At 44.7% G+C, this 19,300-nt stretch overlaps 1 long non-coding RNA gene across 1 annotated transcript in view; it reads left to right on the top strand.

The window, feature by feature from the left end:
- The first annotated feature begins 1,036 nt into the window (after nucleotides 1–1,036).
- The window catches only part of LOC119032686, a 61,978-nt gene continuing 43,714 nt past the window's right edge, over nucleotides 1,037–19,300 (top strand). Inside the window, exon 1 of the long non-coding RNA XR_005079004.1 lies at nucleotides 1,037–1,327. This is a non-coding gene — a long non-coding RNA (uncharacterized LOC119032686). The remainder of the gene's footprint in view (nucleotides 1,328–19,300) is intronic.

Below are 19,300 nucleotides of genomic sequence, written 5' to 3' on the forward strand. Positions count from 1 at the left end.
GTTCGAAGTATTATCATTATTATTATCATGATTGGGGATTTTTATTGTTGCTATTATTATTGTTATTATTATTGTTATTATTATTATTAAAACAATAGCAGATTTAACCACAGAATTTTCTTTTAAGCCAGGTCGTGTCTGTAGAAGGGACTGTGGATGTGAGCGGATGCCAGACTGTGTTTCCCAGATATGAGATCAGCTGTGTTTCCCCACAATGTTAGTCACCCTGTGATTATGTCACACACAGCATGACTTCATTCTGAAACAAAGAGATAGCAAAGATTAAAAGTGGCATCACCATCCTCATCTTCATCATCATCATCATCATCATCATCATCATCATCATCATCATCATCATCATCATCACAACTCTCCTTATCTTCTTCATCATCAGCTGTCTCGGTTGTCATCATCAAAACCACTAACAATTATCTTCACCAACTTCATCATCATCTACATCACAATCAGTATTTTCATCATCATCATCATCATCATCATCATCTTCTTCTTCATCACGGCTAGTATCTTCATAATCATCTCATTATCACCATTATCATCATCATCATCATCATCATCATCATCACAGCCAGTATCTTCTTCATCATCGTCATCATCTTCATCATCATAATCACAACAGCTCTCCTCATCCTCTTTATCACCAGCTTGCTTCAAGATCATCTTCACCATAACTAATAATGGTTATTATAATCATCATCATTATCATCATCACCATCATTAAAACTATCTTCATCCGCCTCATCTTTATAACAGTTGCCTTCATCATCCTCATCACCGCTATTGACGTCATTAACACAGCCACCACTAACCCTCACTATCATCCTCCCAGTGAAGACAACGTGGAACCAGTCCGAGGTCTCCACGGCCTGCTGCTTTACTTTTATTAAGGGCGCAGCATCTTATTTCCCCGGGAAGCGCGCTGCCCGCCGTGAGCGCGCACGAAGCGCCATCACGTGGGAGGTCCCTTTAAGTTTCCATTGACAGAGGCCTGAGCGTGTCACATGGACATGATATAATGAAAAGGCAGGAACAGAGAGGCAGAGTTCGCTGAGCTCTTGGCTGATGGAGCTGGGGCAGAAATGTACGCAGTCATGTGCCGCCAGTCAGCAGCCTGCGGGGAGAGGGACAACTGGGCCGAGCCGAGCCGAGCCCAGCCGATCCCGGCCGGGGCGGGCCGAGCCGGACTCACTGTGCCTCATCGGACGGGACCTCTCTATTCGCAGTTGCACCTGCCAGCTATGACACGCACTTTAAAAAAGAGGAGGAAAATTCGCCTCGGTCCCGGAGCAGGAGAGGAGCGCCTTTCAGCGTGAGTGAAGTTATTTCTAATAGCTCAGCTGATGTGGGATCGGCGCTGCGCCGCTGCCGCAGGTGCGTTTGCGCGCTTGTATTGTGCCCGGTTAGTGTGCCTTATTCTAGCGTCGGGACCCGCATCATTCAGCTTTTTTGGGGGAAGTGTGCTTGTTGGAGAGAGCGCAGCATTCCTGCAGGGGAGATTTCTGATCATGTGTCATGTGCGTTTGTCTGGAACTCTGTGTTCGCCAGTGTCCGCATTCCAGGTGGTGTTGCGCACATAGAAATCGGAGTTGAAGTAAACAAGTGGGAATCAGGCCTCGCGTCGGAGCTTGAAAACAGTGTTTTGAGGTTCAGCACGGCGCTCCAGGCTTGACTGGAAACATCCCGCCCCTCTCCACAAGCCCAGCCCTGAGGCTGTGCGCACAAGATGCCGAGCTCAAGTGAAGTTGTTGATTATTTATTTATTTATTTTATTGTGTGTGTGTGTGTGTGTGTGTGTGTGTGTGTGTGTGTGTGTGTGAGAGAGAGAGAGAGAGAGAGAGAGAGAGAGAGAGAGAAAGAGAATTACAGCAAGTTCACACGACACATCACAGCGTGTTAACTAAGTCTTAGGGACTTACTCGCCGGCCCTCAAACTACCAAAGTCTCAGTGTTATGTTACAGTCAGTCCCCCAGTTGAACAGGCTGGGATAAGGCAAAGTGGGATTAAATGTTTATAGACTGTGGCGTGTGTGTTCAACGCGAGCGTGGCAGTGTTTTTGTGGCTGTGACAATAACGTATGAGTGTGTAGCTCGTAAGCAGAGGCCCACTATTTGTTTAATAAAGCCATCCAATTTTCCTGCGGGATGTTTGGAAACGTGCCTGCGAGGTGCCGTCAGCGCTTCCACCTTTCAACACTCGCCAGAGAGGAAAACAAGAAAACCACCTGCCTGCTGCTCCGGCTATTGCGCAACTACCCCCAACCCCCCAACACACACACACACACCCCACGCCCCCAACTCACACAACAGGCAATATTTTGCTGATTCATAACAGGGCCGTCACATCTGGTGTAGGCTGTGACACAGAGAGTTCAAACCACCTCTAATTTTGGCCGCAGTCTCAGTCTCAAGCGGTGAGGGGACATAATTCACTGCGTTAATGCGAGTGGCTCTTCCGGAGATGCTCCCCAGCAGCACGGGCTGACTCTCAGGCTGATCCAACTGAAGGGAGCACCAGTTGATGCAGAATGCTGGCAGAGAGCTGGAAAACTGTCCGGTCCACAGGGAAGCAACTGGGAGAGGCAGCCGTTCGAAATCAGCATCGGAAAAACAAAACGTTTCTTCATGACAAAAAGTTTGCAGTGTATTGTTTTGAATGTATATATATATATATATATATATATATATATATATATATATATATATATATATATATATATATATATATATATATCTATATGGTAGTTTGACACTCTCGTGTGAGTTGTTATTGTTATTTCCTTACTGACACAAGCAGTTCATGACATAGCTTTTTTTATTCACCCTCATCCAAAAGTCAGTGTTTGTTGTTACATCATCATCTGTGACAATCAAAATGATCCTTGCTCAGCTAATCTTAAAGCAGTATTGTACTGATGCAGAAGTGAGATTTAGCTTTTTAAAAAAAAAAAAAAAAAAAAAAATTACCAATCTCACAAAAACATTTCACAGTCAATATTCAGTGCCTGAAGTATGGCGAACAATTAGGTCAGCTAATTAATCAGTTAGTCTAATAACAGAAAATTAAGTGACAACAATTTTGATGAACAACTTTGTCAAGTTTGCTTCTAAAATGTGAGGATTTGTTAAGATCAAACACCTGCCTACAAGGTAAATGTATTGCCATTTTTCAAAACACAGGGGTTTGAAAGACTTTGCTAGCAGACATTTCTGTATCTTTTGCCAGATGGCAGCTGGGCAAACTCACCCAACAAGCATGGGATACATGTTCTCCTGTTTAACATGGTGAAAGGGTCTATTTTAACCCAAATCATCTGGTTCTACAAGTATTTTACTTCCCTAATCCTAACCAAGTATTTTAGGTTTCTGAACATAACCAATTAGTTTTGTTCCTTAAACATAACCAGCTATTTTTGTTCGCAATAGCTAACCAAACTTTTTAGTTCCTTTAACCTAACCAAATGTCGTATTTCCCTAAACTTAGCCAAGTATTTCAGTTTTCTGAACATTACCAATTATGTTTGTCACCTAGACCTAACCAAGTATTTTTGTTTCCTAAACCTAACCAAGTATTTAGGATAGAAACCCGAGACTCCTGTACATGACCCATCCAGCCAGCTTACTCCAGGTATGGGCTCTGTTGCTGTTGTAAGTTGAAATGATGGATCCACAAGCTGCTAATTGCCCCACCATGTTCACCATCTAGTCTAGTGGGGTTTTCATAGCTTTTTTTGCTGAAATAGATCCCCGCACGAAACAGTGACTTAGCGGCCCATAAAAACCAAAACAACACCGATAGTTGTTACCATATAGTTGTGCTGAACCGCAGTGTCAGGTGATATTAATCTGCGCGCGTGTAACCACGAGCGAGGATTGCAGCAATATTGTTTTCAAGTTAGACTGTGCTGGTGATTGAGCACACAGCTGCTTCGGTCCAGGCTAAGAACCTCATTCCATGTTGAATGACTTGCTATCATCTTTTTAAAAAAAATGTTTCTAGTCACTCTAAAGGTTCAGGCCCCTTGTGAAATGTCAGCAGTTTTGCCTCTTACAGCCAGTGCTTGCATAGTATTAAGTATTGTATGCATTAAATTGAATGCATCTGTGTATGGTGAAATATGGGGTATGAGCTTTAGAAATCTAGGACATACGTTATGTAACAACCAAACAGTGACTCTGTAATGCATTATGAAAGAAATGTTTCTCGGTATGAATTATGCCATGAATGAGATCAAGTTCAGGGAAGTGGTACACTGTCTGTACTTGAACGTTTCATGTTATTACTGGTTCCAAGCTTCAGCTTAGGGTTTGCGTCACCTGTGAATTCACACTTTTTTTTTTTTTGTCTCTTTCAATCAAATGTGTTTTCCGAAGAACTGTCCCTCATTCCCTGGTAAACAAATCAACAACTGTGCCCCGACAAGTACAAGCAGGGTAGAACACGTGCTCTGCTGTCTTCCAGCACTTGCATGATAATGAAATTTGCAATAATCCCGCAGCATTAACCATTAACCAGCATTAATCCTGCTGTGTTTGGCCTTATTAGCCGAGAACAAATCCATCAGCCTTTTGAAGCGAACTTTCAGAGCTCTAAGCTGTTATTTCCGCCCTTGAGAGCATTACTTGGCAAACCTATACGCACAGAATTCCACCAATGAGCCTGAACCGCAGATTAGTGACATGCTTGAAATGGTTGGAGTGTGTCAGAGGAGTCTAGTGGGGATAACGTGGCTTTGCCTGTTTGTGTGTGTTCCTGTTTATCTGTGTCTGTTTTGGAGGGTGCATGCATGTGCTCAGTGAAGACAGACCTTCCCATCTGCGTCACAGACTACGCATGACATCTGACAGATGTTTACGCTCACCCTGTCTTGACAAATAGATCTGTTTCATTCAGATAGAAATGAACACGTGTTGTTTTCGTCGCTTCCTCCGCTGCCCTATGTAAATGGCCGGTGCTGAAACCAATTTTCCCCTTCTTCATTCGAATTTACGCAGCTAAACCTCCCTCCGTCGTTCTCACTAAATCTCTGTCCCTGGCTCTCAATCCTTTCCTCCTCACCAGCACTGCCACAGGAAAAAAAAAAAAATCTGCTATTTGTAGCCCGAGGCTGATCTGAGAAATGAGCCCATTACTTCTTTTTTTTTTTCTTCCCTCGTGTGCGTTTGCTGAATAATTGAAGTAAATGGTGCATTTTTTTTGTGTTTTTTTTTTTTTTTTTTTTTAACATTAATTATGTGCCTCGAATGTGAGCGTAGCTCAAACAGCCAGCTGTGAAAGTTGTATTTCCGCTGGGTTTATGTGGTCATAATTAGCAGCTCCCATGTGACTGGGTGTATGTGTGTTTTTGTGCGAGTGTGTTTGAGCTTGTATGTGCGAGCACGTCTGCGAGCAGGGGTGTGCTTGTGTTTACATGACAGCCGACCAGGAAGGGAAGTGACGCAGGAGGCAGCGAAAGGGGCGAGAGCTGCAGACATTACACCGCTGCAGAGAGAGAGAGAGAGAGAGAGAGAGAAAGAGAGAGAGAGAGAGAGAGAGAGAGAGAAGAGGGGACTGGGCAGGAAAACCACAGACAGATAAAAGAGTGAGACAGGAACAAAAAAACTAATGAGCGATCACTTTCTTCAGTACTGCTGTCGACTGCAGGATCGTTGCCCCTGCCTCTGCTGCCGGATCCACCGTAAAACAAAAGCAAACATACAGTTAAAATGAGTCAGTGTCGGCGTAGGTTGGGCAAGTGCGCATTTGATTATGAAATGGTTTTTTACCCACCGCTCACTATAAAAGTAGTGACACGGGCGCCTGTTCCCTGGTCGCTGTTCCACAGTCATCGTCTCTCTGGCCGGCTGCCCTCTCACATCGGAGCAGACTCGAACTTTCTTGGCTCTTAGAAGACTTTCATAACAGCTTCAGTAATGGACACTCCTCAAATATTTCCTCAGCAAACGCAGGGCTTCCTAAGGGATGGAAAATGGACATGGGAATACGGTTCTTCAAGCAGCTCGGCGAAGGCCCGATGAGCCATCTGACAGAAAGTGTTGTGCGGGGAGGTGGTGAAGGGAAAATCAACAGAAAGTCAGATTACTTGACGATAAGACTTCGAGTGAACTCACCTTCTCTTGCTGACATTAATATCGTTGAAACTAGACTCCTCTGTGAGTACTTAGCATCATACTGTAAAGCCCCGCTAGTGTTCTTGAGAGGCCACAGTGGTCATTACAACCAAAAGAGCCATACAAACAACATCATTAAAATTTGGATATTATTAGAGCCTTACCAGTACTGAGCCAAATAATTTTTGAAGGGTTTTGCTAAAGCAAAGCCTACAGGGTTTTCCAAACCAAAAGACCTTGCCCCCCTTGGAGCATGAATGTGCTCTGTAAAATACTTGGAATTCTCCCCTGTTATAGTTTGATATGTACTATGTCATATCTTCCCTCTCACATGTAGTACTGTTTATCCATCTAGATTGTTACTTGTGAGTTGCCTTTTTTGTTTTCTAGATAACGGCATTTCTGTGAACCACAGATAAGTTCATGTAACGTCGATGTTTAAAGCTAACCGAGTGTCTGTAATGGGAAGAATTTAGCTTCTTTGGAGCATGAATGTGCTTGGCAAATGTCATTAGTCTAGTTGATGATGAGATATCTTGTGTCCAATGTATACATTTATGCCCTTAACTCTACAGTAATGCTTGCCAAGGGGCAATCCCCAGAGGGTTTGTCCTCAGGGGAGTGTGAATGTGAACATTTCATAGTAAAATACCCATTAAAAATCTCTCATTTAATTGATTTTAACATAGATTGTGATGCCAGAGGAAAAGTCAGGGGGTCATAGATGTCAGCAGTATTCATTCTTTGGGGATCATCCGAAGTATCTAAAGCAAATTTGATCAAATCTGTACTATTATTTAAGACAGTTAGCTCAAGACCACCATGTCTCCAACTAACTGTGCTGTCCTGGACCAAAATGTTTGTCAAGTGGAATCTCTGCTCCGTCAGTGGCGTTAGACAACATTTTGGGGATCACAACAATTATATAGAACCATCCTCTGAGGATTATGAATATTAAATGCAAATGTATGTCATTTCTGCCTCTAGCAGTCTCGATCAAAAAAAAAACAAAAAAAAAACACTCTCTGACTCTCTCCCGGAAGCTATAGCAGCAGGTGAACAAGTGAAATGCACCATTACCTTGATAACCTCACAGATTTCTCGGGGTTGGGGTATTGTTGGAAGCATTTGGGATAATCTAAGTTCACAGCTCAACAGGTGTATTCGTTTTTTGACATTTTAATGCCGAAACCTCCCGTATCACATATTTAATACCAATTTCAAGTCAGTTTGGCTGGTTGAATGGATGATGTGCTCCGCCTCCGACATTCTGAGTAATGACTTCAGGTCACGGACTATTTCCTTTTTTATTACCGCTACATTACTGCGCTTTCCTTGCTATGGTATATCTCCTTCTAAAGTATTTAACTGCATTGCGTGCCTTCCCTGAGACTATGAATGGAGCTGGTGTGGTCAGAGGTGAGCGGCAGATTGCATTGTTAAGCAGCCTGCAGGATGCAGGGCGAGTTGGCAGGCAGAGTCTGGCCTGGCACCGAGCTGCTTGGCATACAACTGGCCCGGGGAGGACGTGAAATGAAACCTCAGCAGGGTATGGGTAATGGAGGAGAAAACCTCCCATGTCTTTATTAGAGAGGAGATGAGGGAGAGAAGGGAGGGAAAGACAGGGGGTGTTGATATAATACAATTTAGGAAGAATTAGGACAGTGTTTGTCCCTCACTTTGGATGTTTGTTTACCTCTCATTTGGAAGATCTGCTGTACTGTAAAAACATCGGTTTGAATTATTATAATTTTTTTTAAATGTAACATTTTCTGGCAGCGGCCCACTGTCCATATGTCTGCTGGTCACGGCAATTAAACCATAAAACGGTGGAGAGAAAAAAGGGCTGCGGGGGAGAGATAAACACAGGAACATGAAGAGCGACAGAAGAAAAAGTGATGGTCGGGAGTCGTAGATGTGGTTCGGCTGGGAGGAGACTACCCAGCTCTTGATAGTTGTGTTTTTCTTCCTCGGCACCCTCCCCCTCCCCCTTGCCCTCCCCACTTCACACACACATAAAACACACACACACACACACACACACACACACACACTGTCCTTGTTTGCTTTGATTCGTGTTCAGAACGAGGCGTTCGCATTGCAGAGCATGACCGAGAGAGCTTGGCCACCAGGAAGTATTCACAGAGAGCAGGGCGGAGGGAGAGAGAGAGAGGGGGAGATTCTTACAGATTTGAGGGGTGCTGCGCTGAGAAGAAAAGGATCTATGAAAGATGGCGCAAAATACAGTTTGAAAGGAGAGTTAGAGTCAGTTGTATTAGAAAGACAGACACGGTTGACAGAGGAGTTGGAGAAGACTGTCTGAGAAGTCTTAGAGGAGTGAGTTTGAAAAGATAACCTACTTGAGGGACTTGATGGAGATAGCTGAGCTAATTGGATGAGGGTTATTTTGAGCGGTGATTTGTAAGAGAGGTAAGGGTTTTGGAGAGGAGATGGCTGGCGAAGAGACTCAGATGAAGGAAATGTTCCGGAAGATATTCAGATGTAAAAGTCACTCGGAGCGTACTGCAAAGGAGTCAGCCAAACGGGAGATCGAAAATATAGTCCAGGAGAGTCGTTAAACATTGAGAGGGCATGTTAGTCGGCTTCTGTAGCTATTTTCAACACTCAGGATTTACTGAAACAATAGCGTAAAGTGAATGTGCCACGCGGTTTTCATTGAGCTTTATGGCTTTCGCTGAGTTTTTACTGCCAGTAGAGTACTGGCAAAAGGAGAGCGCGGAGATTATGTATCTAAACTAATTACTCCAGCTGAGTTACTCATACTCAAAATATCTCTGATGAAATTATGATTTTAAAATCTCATTAGACACCTCAACCAGTGCAGAATGAGAGAGCAGGAGCTCAGCGTGCAGCAGGTGCAGGTCGAGATGGTGTTATGATACGGATGTCACACTGACAGAAACATTTACTTAAATGAGAGGAAAGTTTAGCTGCAGCCTGTAGTCATTTTGCAGTCCACTGAGAGTTCAAACAGAGCAGTTCTTACTTGAGTTCGACGACAACAACCACAACCTTTTGATACTATAACACACACAGCTGTAGTAAGACGCAGTCATTTCATCAAGTAGAAATATTTTTTAGTGTTTTGTTCATCTTGTAACCCCCTGAGTTTAGGCTAGCACATTTTTTTCCCATACACTGAAACCTTGGGTCTTTAGCACAATTTCAGCCTGAGCTGTGTCGCGAGCGAAAAGTTAAATTCAAAAGAAATACAGCGCACCCTCGCTCAAATCCATGCACTCAGGAGTTCTGCTGCCGCAGCCTTCCTTCGTCTGGCATGACCATCGGTTTGTTTGAGCGGACGTCGGCAAATTTGAGAGTCAATCCTGACTTCATGACTAAATCGTACCACTCATTGTACCACACCAGAGACATGTACGTTGCTTCCTGCTGGTTGTTCCATTCCACCCATCGAGCTCGCCTAATGGCGATGTCTGTGAAGCAGCTGACTCAGGAGAATCTCTGGAAATTCATGGAAAGTTCATTTGATGTTATCCCAGCCTGCTTGTTGCTATTGCTGCATTGCTTTTTTTGTCAGATGTTTGGTCACTCAACATGACTTTGCAAAGATTGAACCCAACGTCGGGTACTTATGAGGTTAATGAGAAGACTGGATGAGGAGCAAGTGGTTATTTAAAAAATGAAATAAAGATAGAGAGATTTTTGCCAGACGGCGAAAGTTGATGATCTTCCACCCGGATTTTTGACAGCTGGATAAATTGAGAGGTAGCTGGAGAGGAGTTAGTCGAACAGGAGAACGTTTAAGGGGCGGCGCAGGCTGCTAGAGCTCGGCTAAGTAGGCCAAAGGCACAGGGGAATGTCACATGAACCACCACTGCTATGTTAGCCATTCTCCAGTGTCTTGTTCAGCCACAGATGGGAAGAGACACACAGAGAGGGAGAGCTAGAGAGAGCAGTCAGCGTGCGTCATGTATCCCATGCTGCCTGACGTCTGTGCATGACACCCAAAACCACACTGCTGAAAAGGGGAAGTGCTCATTTCCATCGGCCCGGAGACCGCACTGACCTTTTCCCTAACCACTTCAACCGCAGCTGAAGGTCAGCAAAGCCGGGGGAATTTCTCTGTGCCGAGGGCCGACGTCCAGCTCTTATCTGAGGTTGCGAGGGCTACAGGAAGTTCAACCTGGTCCTCAGTGTCACTGTAGCTCGTGGCGATCAAAGCCCCGGCCGGTCTCTCGTCATCTGTTTACTGCCTGGCGTGCTCTCGCTGCCTCCACCTCCTCTTCGTCTGACACTCTCTCACACCCATCACCTCGCAAGCCCGCTAAAGTGAGATACATCCCCGAGGCAACAGAGAGGGTGGCGACATGGGCCCTGCGGGGTGTGCGAGAGACTGGGGGGGGGGGGCGGCACAAAAAGGCCGGGAGAGTTGGGGAAACAGTTGTGAGGTCAGAGCGATGAATAGAAAAGAAGATCGAGGACAGAAAAAAAACAGGCAAACCAGTCTGCGCCACCCCTGCCACTGACGCGGCTGTGTTTGCTTGTGGATTTATTCCTGTCTGTTTGTACATCCGTTTCTGGGAGAGTTTCTTTGGCCTGTCATCCGTCTTTGTCCAGCAGGAGGGGAGGGGTGGAGGGGGGGGGGGGGGGGCGGGGGGGGGCAGCTCTCTCCACGGCACCAGTTTCCCCAGCGACCGGAACCAAAAAGACCGGCCGTACCAGTTCACTCTGCAGGAGGAAGTGCCCGGGTTACGTGAGGATCATAAGATCCGGGGTTCTTGCAAATTCACAAAAAAAAACAACCCGCAGAAGGTTGTAGCTTCTCAGAAAGCCTCTTGATATGGGGCTCGGTGATGTTGCTGACAGTGTGGTGTTCTCTTTACACACAAACATGCATGCATGCTTGTTCATCCCCTCGTCAACCACATCCACTCCGACGCAGTGGTGAGCGATGCAACAGCTCCCCTCTTCCTTGTTGGCTTTTACGTCAGAGTGACTGGCCTAGATTGTTGAAAATGGACCTGGAACACTTGCCGTTTATAGCCTTTCCTCTGCCTCTCCCTGATGTAACAGCAGAGCACGACTTTCCCAGGAATAAAAAAAAAAAAAAAAAAAAGTTCTGCTGCCCTTTCCTACACGCAGAACAATAGAAAGGAGAAGGTCCTGCTGCCTTTTTTGCGGGCCGCATCGGTTCTCTTCAGTAACGCTGTTTTTTTTGTTTTTCTTTTCTATTCCCGTGTTTTCTCGCATTTTGTCCAAGATGTAAGATGTGAAACGACATCAGGAATGCAGTCGTCTGTGGACAGTGCTGCAACAACAATGTGTTGCGCAATGAGGCACTTCCAGTTCAGCTTTGAAGACCGTCGCCTCTGTAACACACACTCGCACGCACCGACTCAAGCACCCTTGTGCCAAAAAAACAGACGCACCGAAGACAAAGACAAACTCCTTTCACAGTGGCACACACACACACACACACACACACACACACACTCGAATATTCTGCACACACGCTTAAACATGCCTTTCTAAATAAGCATCTCATATTAAAACCGATACATCGACATGAACTGGTATCAGTGTTTATGTAAGCTAGTTAGTAACATGAGGCTGCAGTATTTGCTCACCACAGAGCATTGGTGAATGTGCTTTTGTCTGACTGTACACATCTCAGACATCAATCTTTAAAGGAATACTTTGACCTTACGGGAGAAAACTTTATTCACTTTCCTTGCTTGGAGTTACATCAAATCAATACCACTCTCCTGTCTGTGTGCATAATGTTCCCTGTCTTCCTATCCTAAACTAAGCTAACAGGCTTCTGGCTGCAGCTTCATATCCACCACAGAGGGCTCCTCATCAAACTCTCAGCAAGAAAGAAAATACGTGTGTCTACCTGAATGTCAAACCACTCTGTCAGTTAGCCATAATAACCAAAGTCAAATGTCCAATGTGTAGGATTCGCAGTGTTTAGGAGGATCCGATGCCTGAAACGGAATATTCACAATTATTATTACGTTTTAATTAGTGTATAATCACCTGAAACTAAGAATTGTTGTGTGTATGTCACCTCAGAATGGCTCTTCTATCTACAGAGTCCTCTTCCACAGTCTGCCATGTTGTATTGAGAGGGACGAACGAAATACTGGGTCGAGAGAGGGCTCTGTAATATAAATATATGAAATGGAAATACATTGCTATGTGGCTTGAAAGGATCCTTATCAGTGAAATGTTTGTTCGTATTGTAAAATATTGGGTCGTCCGGCATTAGTCAGGCTCTGTTTTTTGTTTGCTTCCATGTGGGAGAAAGAAATTACTTGACTCTCTGTTGCTATTATGCCCTCCTAGCCCTCCCTGAATCACCTGAACCAACTCATGAGGTGTGTGTGTGTGTGCACACGTTTGTGTGTGATTTTAGAAGGCGCTGGGAGGAGTAGGCGGACTCACTTTGTTACCAAAGTCTTGCAGTGTCATCTTATTGATTTGATACTTGTCCTCTTAGCCTCCCTCTGCCTCTATCTCTTTCTGGTCTCTCCCTCTCTCTCCCCACCCTCCCTCAACCCCACTCCTTCCCCGTTCCCACGGCAACACGTGGCCATTGGTTACATAACAGCAGCGCTCACGGCGTGTGTGTGTGTGTGTGTGTGTGCATGCGCGCATGTGTACGTGTGTGTCTCTGTGGCTGCCCCTGGGTTTGAGGAAATCAAACACGAAATGTACAGCTTTCAGCTCTTAGTAGCCTTCAGGCTCATGCGAGTGCATTATTGATGGTGTTAACACTGATTGCACTGGGAGCGTGAATGCGTCCTGCTGTGTGTGTGTTAATGCGCGTGTGCTCTCAATTTACCTTTGCTGCAGTCTGTTTCATTTCCACTAGATGGGAACAGTGTGCAAGCAGGGGGAAAAAAAAAACATGCTCATTGTGGCTGACGTCTGTCGAATGATGTGTCGACGACTGATGGATGATGGGTAGGGTGTTGTCCTAGGTGCTGACGGCTGCGCTTTTCTTCCTTTTTTTTAAAAAAAGAAAATGTTTTCACAGCTTCTCCTACACAGCACGAGTGTATGTGCAGCCTCTTTTAAGTGTTCTGTTTCATTCAATAAGTGTCCTTGCTGTTGTTAGAGGTATGAATGGGGATTAGTGTATGATTTAATTTTCAGGTGGATGTGTGTGGGAGTGTCAAGTGAACCACACACACACACACACACGCATACACACACACATACAGAGCTGTGCCCTCAGATCCCCTCTAATGGCATTAGGCGGGCCACGGCAGGGGAGGCCAAGCTGCTGTTCATTTCAATTAGAGCCATGTCAAGGAGCGGTCCCACACAGCGCGCTCCAGCCTAATTGTGCTAATTTCATATTTATGAGGGAGAAGTGCAAGCAATACATAAACACTATGCTGTGCTGCTCCCAGGGGGGTCATTTTCACTTAAGACTGTGGAAATATGCGGTTCAAATGAGTGTTAAGCCTGTGTCTGGAGATGTTAGTAAAAGCTCGAGTCTTGCATGTGCTTGGGAAAAAGGAGGAAGAAGGAGAGAGATTACATTTTGTTGCTTGTGCCGCTGAAGTGTGTTTGCTCAGAAGGCTGGGAGTGTATTTGCATAAGTGGATGATGCTTATGTGTGTGCGCGCTGCACCTGCAGTAAGCGGACTCTTTCCCTCCGCGCCTCTCGGGGTGTACAGTATCGGACTTAGCAGTGGGGCAGTAAAAGCTGTTATACGAAGCAGTCTTATCTTTACGACCCACACTGCTTCTGATGGCCTGATGGGTTCTGCTTACGCCACCAAACTGGCCGCCATAAATCCAGAGCGCCGACTGCATTTCATGTCCTCGGAGCTACTTTTTACTCACAGTATTGCCTGAGATTGCTCTTTACTTTTTTGTCTTGGGCCAATCAAGGGCCACCTAATTAGGGCTAAATTAACCTACAAGAGAGCCCTAAGAAAAAGTTAGGACTAATTAGGGGGCATCCTTAAAGGGTAACTCCAGGAATTTTCAACATTAAAGTGTTTACACGTCTTGGAAAGTACTACTGCATATGTGAAAAAAGTAGTATAGTGCCTTTTGTGGCTCCAGAAGAAGCTGCAAGTAAATCTGACGAATTGCCTACAGTAATGTCACTCAGTGGCCAAGTTGCATTGTGGGAAAAGGGGGCGGCTCTGGTTCTGCTGCATCAGCTTGGATCATTTGCTATTAAACTGTTTCGAAATGAATCCAACAGTGTGTACGAGAGTACAATGCTAGACCAGCTGCAACAACATTACCCACAATTCAGTTAAGCCACTGGTACCATCCCCATAGCATCAGTTACAGAGGTGAAGTGAGATGAAGTGAATAACCCAACGAACATGTGATACATGGACCCTGCAACCGCACTTTATTCTGTAAAATTGTCAGTTCCCCTTTGACATGATTCATCATTTGGTTCATTGCATACATTTAAGTATAATATCAGCCTCACTATCTACCTCTGTGTCCTTCCCTCCAGCCACATCCCCACGTCCCCACAACCCATTTGTTTGCCGCTCTCTTCCTGTCCGCATGGGTGCCCTCTGACTTTTCCCCCTCTCCCAGTCACCTCACTCCCACATCAAGCCGCTCCCTCCTGCCCTGCAGTCACCCCTCTCAGTTCGGTCCCAGTCACCTGACCCTCCGCCGCCCGCTTGCTCACCTATCTCCACTCCCCCTGGTCAGCTCTGCAGCACTTCACTAGCCCTTGTCCACTCACTCCTCGCCAGATTGTTGTTGTTGCTCCGTTGTTTCGTGCCACTGCTTCAAAGCCTCCCCCTGCCCCACTGCGTGACCCTCTGCCTGGTAATTTTCACTTTGGATTCCTGCCTGCTCCTTGTAAGATTTATTTGCCTCTTTTGGACTGCCTATCTGGTTTGGACCCTTGCCTGCCTTATGGCCCCGTAAGCCTTATATGTTATTGTTGTGAAGAAATCTTTGACCTGCATCATCTCTGCCCTTTTTCATCTGTGTGTGGGTCCTAACGCTGTTGCTTCGCTCACAGCAGCTGTGACAATAAGGTGAAATTCATAGACATCAAAACCACATTTTCACACATGAACACTGCACTATGTTTAATTTTGATTCAAAAGAAGGTTAAAGGAGCTGTAATCAGTAATTATCAAATTTGTGTTTGTGCAGTTCCTCAGTTTGTAGCTAAATACCTGCAAAATTCCCAGCTGCATCGGCCATGCCTGTGATCAGAGTTAATTAGTACGACTTTAGCATACAAATACTTAAGTAATGCTGCTAACAGACAAAACCAAATTTTACCACACTACTAAACTAGTAAAAGTACATTGTAACGCAACTTGAAGCCAGAATGTTAATTATGGGCAGATCCATCTACCCTTGTGTCATTTCCATTCCTGTTTTTAATTTAGATACGCAAGGACGCTGCATTGCTTAGAGTTCACTCATGTCTACACCTGCAACCTTTTGGTTACAGCTGACCATCATATTCTCACATTCATTATTTTGTTAGAGACAAAACTTAACTTTGCTCCGGTCGGCCAAGTTTTCGGTGTTGTGCACCTGGAGCGCTTGGCGGTCAGAAGTTGGAAATTTTCATTTGGTAATTCCGACCTCTGACATTGACTGGAACACAGCCTTAGATGATCTCATTGATAAACGTAGAATCTGCTACACACCAGCATGTTTTGGCAGTTTCAGTTCTCCATAGATCATCTGACAGAATTTGAAACTATATTATATCTATCTAAGAACTTGATATGTCTTGGAAAGTGGTCTTCAGTGATGATGTGTTGTTAAATAGGCTGAAGCACAAAAGAAAATGATTCGATTCAGGCCTGTTTCATTCGACAACAGCATGACTCTTGATCTCTTAACTTAACTCAGTATAACGTACGTTTTTGACTTTTGGTTTCTAAAAAAAGAACATGCAAAAATAGTTAATGTGTAACCCCACTTTTTTTTATCCCACACAACATGTGATTGAGAGCTATTTATTTTGGTATCACTTCCTCATTGCAGAGAAGTAAAGGTGGCAGTGACCCGCGAGCAGTAATAACCTGCTGCTAGGACTATTTAACCTGAGTCATGGTGACACAGAGTCAGGATGGCATGAGGAGACTTGAAACGCAACACGAACACTGACTAAAACAAAGAGCAAAAAGTGAAATTGGCACATCCGCGCTGCGCATACCTCGAAGTCATCAGTCAAATTGAAAGCAAAAGTTGCGACGTGTCAGCCTCTGTCTTCCTGATCACGACCACATCATTGGCTCTCTGATTTAGCCTTCAGTCCTTCTGGCAGCCTCTGATTGGACTGGATCCACAGGTTTCGCCAGTGACTCATTCCACTAAGAGAGACGAAAGCACTGCCTCTTAAGGCACGTTTCCATGGCAACCGCACGGGGGGGTCAGGCGCCAGCGAGGCACACAGGAGCCATTTCCTAATAAAAATGGGTTTTATTGTCTCTCTGTTTTCTCCTGTACGAAATGTAAACATGCCTTAAACTAAGAGAGGGAGAGAAAAGACACAGAAGAGAGAGAACAGGACATTGAGGGAGGGAGAGTTCATAATGGCTCTCCTTTCTTTCTTTCTTTCTTTTTTTTTCACGTGTCGCAGTCACTGCCCTTGACTTTTATGAGAGTTGCTCCGTCCTTGACCCATCTGTCCACAGACATTGCATACATGTGTAGTGACAGTAGAATGAAAGTACGACTATGTATATGAGCTGGCTGCGGTCCATCATGAACAAATCGACCAAAAAATACAACTTTTTTTTTTTTTTTAACCTGTAGCAGTTTTTTTTGGCCACTTGGGGGCAGCAGAAACAAGTTGTAAACACATCAGCGACATATCGTGACCTTTTAAGTTGATATGGTGAACTTGTTAGCAAACCCTTGCCTAATTGTAAGTCGTCGTGAATAGTTCAAATACCCCACTTTTTGGCTGCTGGTTTCACACTGGACACGAAGGCTGCCTCCTCAGCAAAGGACCTATGCTTGTTTAACCCGGCCATCACTGTTGATGGGACAGATGATGGGAATCGACGGGGACAGAGGGTCCAGCATTCAAGATCCACATCCAAGTCCTGGCGCTCCTGGTTGTTAAAGGGAATGGGAGATGACATAGAGGACTAATTACAGCCATTTGCACCGTGCACCTTACTTTGTGTCCAGATTATCCCCCATTCGACCAGCAAAAGTGAGAGACACGCCCTAAAATCATTTGCGCCATGGACTGTTCAAATCGGGCCATTCATACTACTCCTCCTCACTTCCTCCATCTGGAGCTGTAATAGTTATAAGAGCCATGCTTAACAACAAACGTAAATATGAGTCGCAGTAAGCAGCTTTGATTTTCGACCAACACTACCAGTCAAAAGTTTGGACACACCGTCTCATTTACTGTTTTTTCTTCATTTTCATGACTATTCACATTGTAGATTCTCACCGAAGGCATCAGAACTATGAATGAACACATATGGAATTATGTAGTAAACAAAAAAGTGTGAAATAACTCAAAACATGTTTTCTATTTTTGATTCCTCAAAATATCCACCCTTTGCTTCGATTACTGCTTCGCACACTCTTGGCATTCTCTCGATGAGCTTCATGAGGTAGCCACCTGAAATGGTTTTCCAACAGTGTTGAAGGAGTTCCCAGAGATGCTGAGCATTTGGCGGCCCTTTTGCCTTCACTCCGCGGTGCATGTCATCTCGGCCCAAACAAATCTCCTCCCCCACTTGTTGCCTTTCCTTAGAAGTGTTTTTGTTTTAGCATCTATTTGACCATAAAGGCCTAATTCGAGCAGTCTCCTCTGAACAGCTGATGTAGAGATGTGTCAGTGTGGCATTCATCTGGCCTCTAATCTAAGTTGCTGTGAACTTGTGATTTCTGAGGCTGGTGACTCGGATGAACTTATCCTCAGCAGCAGAGGTGACCCTCGGTCTTTCTTCCCTGGGGCGGTCCTCATGTGAGCCAGTTTCGTCGTGACGCCTGATGGTGGACACATTCAAAGTGTTTGCAAATTTTCCAGACTGACTGACCTCCAGTTCTTCAAGTAATGATGGACTGCCGTTTCTCTTTACCTAGCTGATTGGTTCTTGCCACGATATGAATTCTAACAGCTGTCGAATGGGGCTGTCAGCTGTGTACCAACCTGACTTCTGCACAACGCAACTGATGGTCCCAGCTCCATTAAGGAGGCAATAAATCCCACAAATGAACCCTGACAAGGCACACCTGTGAAGTGGAAACCATTTCAGGTGACTACATCATGAAGCTCACTGAGAGAAGGCCAAGGGTCTGCAGCGCTGTCACCGAAGCAAAGGGTGGCTACTTTGAGGAATCTAAAATATGAAACATATTTAGAGTTATTTCACACTTTTTTGCTCACTTCATAATTCCATATGTGTTTATTCATAGTTTTGATGCATTCAGTGAGAATCTAAAATGTAAATAGGCATGAAAATAAAGAAAAAAAACATTCAGTGAGAAGGTGTGTCCAGTCTTTTGACTGGTAGTGTATATGGCGGACAGGCTTTTTAAACATGCGAACACAGACTCGTATAGCCTGCAGTTAATCGTGTTTCAACATGCAACGAGTGAGCCACGCTTACAAAATATGAAAGTGCACGAGGCAATGGCTGCTTTACATCTGCACACTGGCACAACAAAACCACACTTGGGCTACACATTCACAGGCGTACTGCCTCGCAAGAAATAGGGAAGAAACCGGAACAGTACGGATTCTTTAATCATCTGTGGGTTCATCACTACAAGCAGCCCTTTTCATACACACACACAAACAAAGGTTTGACCCACTGTTATTGATCGGTTCAGCTTTTAAATGAGACTCTTTGATCGTCTTTGTGCAAAGGACTCCTCTCTCTCTGTTTTTGTTGCAGATTTCTTTAAGGAGAGCAGGGTTATTGAATGTCCAAATGCAGTTGCAGCTTTACAGCTAAAAAAATAAACATTTAATTCCTGTTGGACTTGACGCGTGCCTCAATATTTGATCTTGAAAATACTGCAAACATTTGAAATCACTTTGCCGTATATTATATCCTGGAGAAGACTTGCATTTCTTGTTGTGGGCGACAGGTGATTGATAGGAAGTAGAGCGTAACGTAAAACGCTCAACCAGGTCATGATGAAATAATGAGAAAACAGAGACTTGACTGATGGGCCAACTCGCTTCGGT

Source organism: Acanthopagrus latus, chromosome 14 (genome assembly GCF_904848185.1).
Source record: "Acanthopagrus latus isolate v.2019 chromosome 14, fAcaLat1.1, whole genome shotgun sequence".
Taxonomy (NCBI): Eukaryota; Metazoa; Chordata; class Actinopteri; order Spariformes; family Sparidae; genus Acanthopagrus; species Acanthopagrus latus.